We start from the raw sequence: 7,242 nt of genomic DNA on the forward strand, positions 1-7,242 counted from the left end.
ACTAGAGAAAGCCCGCACACAGAAATGAAGACCCAATGAAGCCATAAATAAATTTAAAAAAAAGTTCACTATATATTAAAAAAAAAAAGAAGTCACTTACAGATAATCTGATTCCTGGACCTTTCTCATGTCACTTAATACTTTCTATCTCAGTTTGTTTGTTTTCTAAAATGTCTTTTACTTTAAAATGAGGTCTCTCTGGGCCTGTCAACATAGATGTTGTTCCACACATGAATAAACCTAAGTTGAAAGCATGAAAAATGATTGGCATAACGTTGGTGCTGGAAAGTGCTTTGCAAATGTTTTACAAGAAATAGATATTACTATTTCAAACCAATATGGCTTCCTGGTGAATGAAAGACCCTTTTGTTCAGTACAGCCCCTTGAGTTAGGATATGCAAAGTGGACTTGGAGTTTGGATTTGGAGCAGGAATTGGAAGAAGTCCAACTGGCATTCCAGTAGTAGGGGTGAAGGACCATCTGGGAGGGAGGAGAAGAGGTGAGGCAAAAATGGATGGACCAGTGAGATGCTGAGAGTTGGAGGTGAGGGGTGACATGGCAGGGAAAGCATGCTGTGGCAACATCTGAGAGTCAAAGTGGGGCATGTCCATGTTCTCATGATGTAATCTTGCCCCCTTCTCCATTTCCTGCAAACCTTGAGCTGGATTTTTGAGCAAAGTGGCCAGTTTCCCCAGGAACTCACAGACATCTTGAGAAAGGCATTGATCTTCAACAGGATGTAGAATAGAGGTATGAGAAATCCTACCTAGAGCTTAAAAGCAGGGAGACCCCAGCTGACATCTGGGTTACACAAGATTACGTAATATCTTGGAAATCTATGTATATACAAATAAGTGTTTCTTCTCTACATCATCACCTTGAAACTTACATATTTTAAAACTGGAGATAGAGATAAAATTTACACATAAATAGTCAAATCTCAGCTGTAAAGTACAAAACATCAGTTGAGTGCCTTTCATATAGTTTTTGTCTTTCTCTGGTATAAATTTGGATGATGTCATTATTACACAAGAGAACTGAAGATCATCACCAATGTGAAGTTGGGACACTTGGGCAAAAAGATGGTGTTAGTGATATATTATCCCAACAGGTTCCACAGTAAAGTCTGATGAAAAGTTTTTACACATCATTATACACCCAAAGCAGAAGATATGGATGTGGCATATCTACAAACCAATCCTGAGCCAGGAGCCTGGTAAAATCTAGGGCTGTGACACTTCCAGTGCCATAGGAGAGAATTACTGCTATGATAAGCTGTGAGGCAATCCCTAGCCAGATGGCTTTATTTCTGGAAAGACCTTGTTGGAAGATGAAATTGCTCCAGGTCTTCTTCATGATCAGATATGCTATTTGGTAGTTCATGATGCCAGTGAGAGCAGCTGTGTAGCCTGTACCTTCTAGGTATTTCCTCTGATACCTTGTCCATTCTTGGGCATAGCAATCGTCCCCGTCATTCATGCTGTTATTCCTCCATTGCTCCAGAGGTTAATGAGAGTGCTGGGCCTAAATCTCCTCTGTGCGTACATGGTGACATAGACAACGAAAGCTCCTGGGCTTGCGTGAGGCCAGTGTTTTGGCAGGACTATGAGGCAAGTGACTTGTTCACCAATCTGTCCATTTTCTTATGGTGGGGTTTCTGGTTCAAAATGACACTTTCAGCTTTCCCATAGGATAGAGCAATAAGGGAGTTAAGTCTGTGCCCAAACTGATGAACAAGATAGTAATGATGCCAGTGATCAGGGCAAGCCCGACAATAGTGTAAATCAAAAAAATGCAAAGCTTGGCAATGTTCTGGGTCAGAGTATAAGCAATAATCTTCTTTAGGTTATCAAAGATTAGGTGGCCTTCCTCTACCCTGTGGTTAGAGATGCAAAGATATCACTGTCATCCAGTAAGACTGTGTGGCCTGCATTTTTGGATCCATTAGAAACTGCTACCCTCATGGCAATCCCAACATCTGCATTCTTTAGAGCTGGAGAAGCGTTAAGCCCATCCTCTCTCACAGGAACAAGTGCATCTGTCTCTGACAGCTCACATCAGTGATTGGCTTCTGCTGGAGGGATGTCTGAGCAAAGACGGTTTCCAAATACTTGGTTAAGAGCTCATCGAAGATGCTCTTGATTTATGTCCTTCAGCTCCATACTGGACATCACAGTGGCTTTACCCTATTTGTGTACTTGCTCCATAGCAATGTTGAGGCTTTTTCAATGTCTTCCACCATCTATCTCACTGTTGGCTGAAATGATACCTGGCAATAGTGTTGGCTGTGAAGGGATGATCACTTGTGACCATAACAACCTTGACCCCAGCACTCTGGTATTTGGTAAGTACCTCAGGCACAGTGGACCGAAGGGGATCAGTCCTTGACAAGAGCCCACAAATCAGAAACTGGAGGTGGGAAAGGTCATGACATCTGTCAAATGAGTAGGCTTCTGGGAACTTGATTGCTGGCAGAAAGAGGTGACAGAAACCCAGAATGTGGCTCTTCCAGACCCCCTAGCTCCATGTACATGGTGTGGAAGGCCTTAGCTGTGCCCTTGACCCGAGGCTGCTCTAGGACATCAATAATGATGGTGCTGTACTTCTCTAGGATCTTCTCAGGGGCCCCTTCATCATCGTGAGGCAACATCTGTCACTGGGGTCATCCATCTCATGTATGGGGGCTGAAATTTGTCGGTAGAATCAAAAGGGATTCCAGGCACTTTGCAGTCTCATTTCCTAATTTCTATCACATCCCCCAAAATGACCTCTGAAAATGACCTCCAACCACAACTTTCTCCATGATGGTTTCTTGTGTCCTTATTTGAACTCAACTTGGTTATACAGTGTTATTATCTTGAATAAGGAGGCCCAGATTCCAGAGCTTCAGGCAAGGAGTTGGTTTTTCTGTTCATCATGTGTCAGCCACATAGATCTGATTGTCACACCACACATGGGTTCTGTTGTGAGTCTGAGGGTCGATCTTGTCAGAGCAAATGATAGAGGTGGAACCGAGGTCTTCACTGCTTCCAGGTTCATCTCCAGGCAGTTCTTGGCCACCTGTTTTTCTGTCATTAATGGAGTGACAGTGACAATCACCAGGAGGTCCTCAGGTGCATGGGCCACAGTGACACCAATGAGGAAGGTGGTGGAGTCCAGGACATACTTCATGGGCACTGTGATAATAAAGAAAAGGATGCTGGTGAAGTGACCACTTCTGCCACAATACTAACAAAGTGCTCAATCTCAGTGGCAATGGCTGTCTTCCTATTGCCAATTCCTGAAGCTATTGAGGCAATCTGTCCAATGGTGGTGCCATTGCCTGTGTTGGTGATTGTGCCAGTTGCCACACCTTTAAAATAAGTTGTAGAAGAGAAGCCAGTGTTCTTTGTTTGAAGGGGATTGCCATGAGTAAAGTCACGGGAACAGGAGTGGGGCTCAGACCTCCTAGTGAGAGATAAATTATCTATTTTAGCTCACTGAGAAGCCAGCCACCTGATTTCCCTAGGAATTTGGTTTCCACCCTTAATCTCCTCCATGTTCCGGACCATTAGCTGCTCTTCAGGGATTATACTGTCTCTTGCATCCCAGATGACAAAAACTTGGAGAGGAATAATTTATTGAATCTTAACATGATGTTGGTGCTTTTCACTTATTGGAAATAAGCAAATATCACCCCAATCAGAGCAAGCACAGAACCCAAATACACACTGTCTAAGGATGCACACTTATGATTGGAGTACTGAATTCCAAATGCAAGCTAGCATAGGACAGCTCCTGTCCATAGAAGGATGGGGAAGCCCCATACCATCTACTGAGAAATTTGACAATCCCTCATGTTTCTTTGAAAGGCCTGAGTGGGGGGGTGTCCTGAACCAAGAGCTCTTCAGCTCTCATGCTGGACAGCATTGTATCTCATTTGGACCATAGTTCTCTTCCAATTCCTTATTGTTCAATTTCTGATCATCTAGGTGAATTCTTTCTTGGGTTCTTCTTTCTAGTGATTCTTTATGAGTTCCTAGCAGTTGTACTTCAGGATCTGGTACTCCTCCTTGCCATCCCCACTGGGTGTTTCCTCTATGTCTTTAGTTCCACTGAGCTTCACAGAGTAAGTTTTTGGTGTTGTTTTGCCCATGATGCTGATGACATGGGTGCTTGTGGAATGAAGTTGGTCACAGAAGGGCACAGTTCCAGGGTGTGAGCTGTACTAAGGGCCTGGAACTCAGGGGTCCAGCTGCAGTAGTTTGAGGTGGGAGACCTGAAGGGCCAGTCTCAGACTGGACCCTGTGCTGCTGAAGCCCAGTGGGTTCAGTGCCTGCTCATAGTTTTCTATCTTATTTCTGCTCATTTAAAAATCTACTCTACCAGGTTGAAATCCTCCTGAGAGCAGAGCCTGTGTTTGTTTACCATTGTATTCTCAACACATGGGGATTCAAAACAGATATTTGTTGAATGACTAAATGATCTCATAATTGGGGACCTGTGGGTTTTGGCCATCTCTTGACAAAGTAATATTAGCCTCTGACTAGAAGAGACAAAGCCTGGATGAATGTGCTTCATAAAGAGAGGAGCTTGAACCAGGTCAGCATTTCTCAGCTGAAGCCTCTGGAAATCTTTGCAGGGAATGAGGTACACAAGTCAGTCTGAGCCTCAGTTTCTGCATCTGTAAAGTCAGGATGAAAATAGGGGAAAGGCAATATTTACCTCTTGGGGTTGTTAGAATTAAATGAGATAATGCACGTAGAGCACTTAGAACTATTCCTGGTACTTAGTAAGCACTCAAATTTAGTTATTAATATTAATATTACAATACATAATCATAATAAAAAAGTAATGTCTTGTAGGGACTGTAGATTCTGTAGCTCTATTTCATTCTATTTGCCAACTATTAACTGCCTATGACACATGAGAAATTGTGGAGGAGGAAAAACATTTGTCTAATTTACCATAACTTACTAATCCAGAGAGGGTTGACCACCAACATCATCATCTTTGTCCCTGCAGATAGAGTGCTCATTCTAGCTCATGATGACATTTTTGGTAGTTATTGACTTTGGAAGCTTCATATGGTGGTCTTTTAGCCACCTTCTCAAGAGAAACAAATATATGCATCACCCTTTATGGAGCTCTTTGAAGGAAGGGAACATGTTCCCTTCATCTCATTATCCTGCACACCTAGAACACACAGGAGATGCTAAATACACTTTTTTTTTGGTAACATCTTTATTGGAGTATAATTGCTTTACAATGGTGTGTTAGTTTCTGCTTTATAACAAACTGAATCAGTTATACATACACATATGTCCCCATATCTCTTCCCTCTTGCATCTCACTCCCTCCCTCCCACCCTCCCTATCTCACCCCTCTATGTGGTCACAAAGCACCGAGCTGATCTCCCTGTGCTATGTGGCTACTTCCCACTAGCTATCTATTTTACGTTTGGTAGTGTATATATGTCCATGCCACTCTCACTTTGTCACAGCTTACCCTTCCCCCTCTCCATATCCTCAAGTCCATTCCCTAGTAGGTCTGTGTCTTTATTCCCATCTTGCCCCTAGGTTCTTCATGACCGTTTTTTTTTCTTTTTCTTAGATTCCATATATATGTGTTAGCATACGGTATTTGTTTTTCTCTTTCTGACTTACTTCACTCTGTATGACAGACTCTAGGTCCATCCACCTCTCTACAAATCACTCAATTTCATTTCTTTTTATGGCTGAGTAATATTCCACTGTATATATGTGCCACATCGTCTTTATCCATTCATCCGATGATGGACACTTAGGTTGTTTCTATCTCCTGTCTATTGTAAATAGAGCTGCAATGAACATTTTGGTACATCACTCTTTTTTTTTTTTTTTTTTTTTTTTTTGTGGTATGCAGGCCTCTCACTGTTGTGGCCTCTCCCATTGTGGAGCACAGGCTCTGGATGCACAGGCTCAGCGCCCATGGCTCACGGGCCTAGCCGCTCTGCAGCATGTGGGATCTTCCCGGACCGGGGCATGAACCCGTGTCCCCTGCATCAGCAGGCGGACTCTCAACCACTGCACCACCAGGGAAGCCCCATGACTCTTTCTGAATTATGGTTTTCTCAGGGTATATGCCCAGTAGTGGGATTGCTGGGTCGTATGGTAGTTCTATTTGTAGTTTTTTAAGGAACCTCCATACTGTTCTCCATAGTGGCTGTACCAATTCACATTCCCACCAGCAGTGCAAGAGTGTTCCCTTTTCTCCACACCCTCTCCAACACTTATTGTTTCTAGATTTTTTGATGATGGCCATTCTGACTGGTGTGAGATGATATTTCATTGTAGTTTTGATTTGCATTTCTCTAATGATTAATGATGTTGAGCATTCTTTCATGTGTTTGTTGGCAGTCTGTATATCTTCTGTGGAGAAATGTCTATTTAGGTCTTCTGCCCATTTTTGGATTGGGTTGTTTGTTTTTTTGTTATTGAGCTGCATGAGCTGATTGTAAATTTTGGAGATTAATCTTTTGTCAGTTGCTTCATTTGGAAATATTTTCTCTCATTCTGGGGGCTACAGTAATCAGGACAATATGGTACTGGCACAAAAACAGAAGTATAGATCAATGGAACAGGATAGAAAGCCCAAAGGTAAACCCACGCACATATGGTCACCTTATCTTTGATAAAGGAGGCAAGAATATACACTGGAGAAAAGACAGCCTCTTCAATAAGTGGTGCTGTGAAAACTAGACAGCTACATGTAAAAGTATGAGATTAGAACACTCCTTAACACCATATACAAAAATAAGCTCAAAATGGATTAAAGCCCTAAATATAAGGCCAGAAACTATGAAACTCTTAGAGGAAAACATAGGCAGACCACTCTATGACATAAATCACAGCAAGATCCTTTTTTTTTTTTTTTTTTTTTTTTTTTTTTGCGGTATGCGGGCCTCTCACTGTTGTGGTCTCTCCCATTGCGGAGCACGAGCTCCGGACGTGCAGGCTCAGCGGCCATGGCTCACGGGCCCAGCCGCTCCGTGGCATGTGGGATCTTCCCGGACCGGGGCAAGAACCCATGTCCCCTGCATCAGCAGGTGGACTCTCAACCACTGCGCCACCAGGGAAGCCCCACGGCAAGATCCTTTTTGACCCACATCCTAGAGAAATGGACATAAAAACAAAAATAAAGAAGTGGGACCTAATGAAACTTAAAAGCTTTTGCACAGCAAAGGAAACCATAAACAAGACCAAAAGACAACCCTAAATACAC

At 42.9% G+C, this 7,242-nt stretch overlaps 1 pseudogene; it reads right to left on the reverse strand.

The window, feature by feature from the left end:
• Positions 1 to 1,047: 1,047 nt before the first annotated feature.
• Positions 1,048 to 4,135, reverse strand: LOC132494704 (potassium-transporting ATPase alpha chain 2-like; annotated as a pseudogene).
• Positions 4,136 to 7,242: the final 3,107 nt, after the last annotated feature.

This window comes from Mesoplodon densirostris, chromosome 8 (assembly GCF_025265405.1).
Source record: "Mesoplodon densirostris isolate mMesDen1 chromosome 8, mMesDen1 primary haplotype, whole genome shotgun sequence".
NCBI lineage: Eukaryota > Metazoa > Chordata > Mammalia > Artiodactyla > Ziphiidae > Mesoplodon > Mesoplodon densirostris.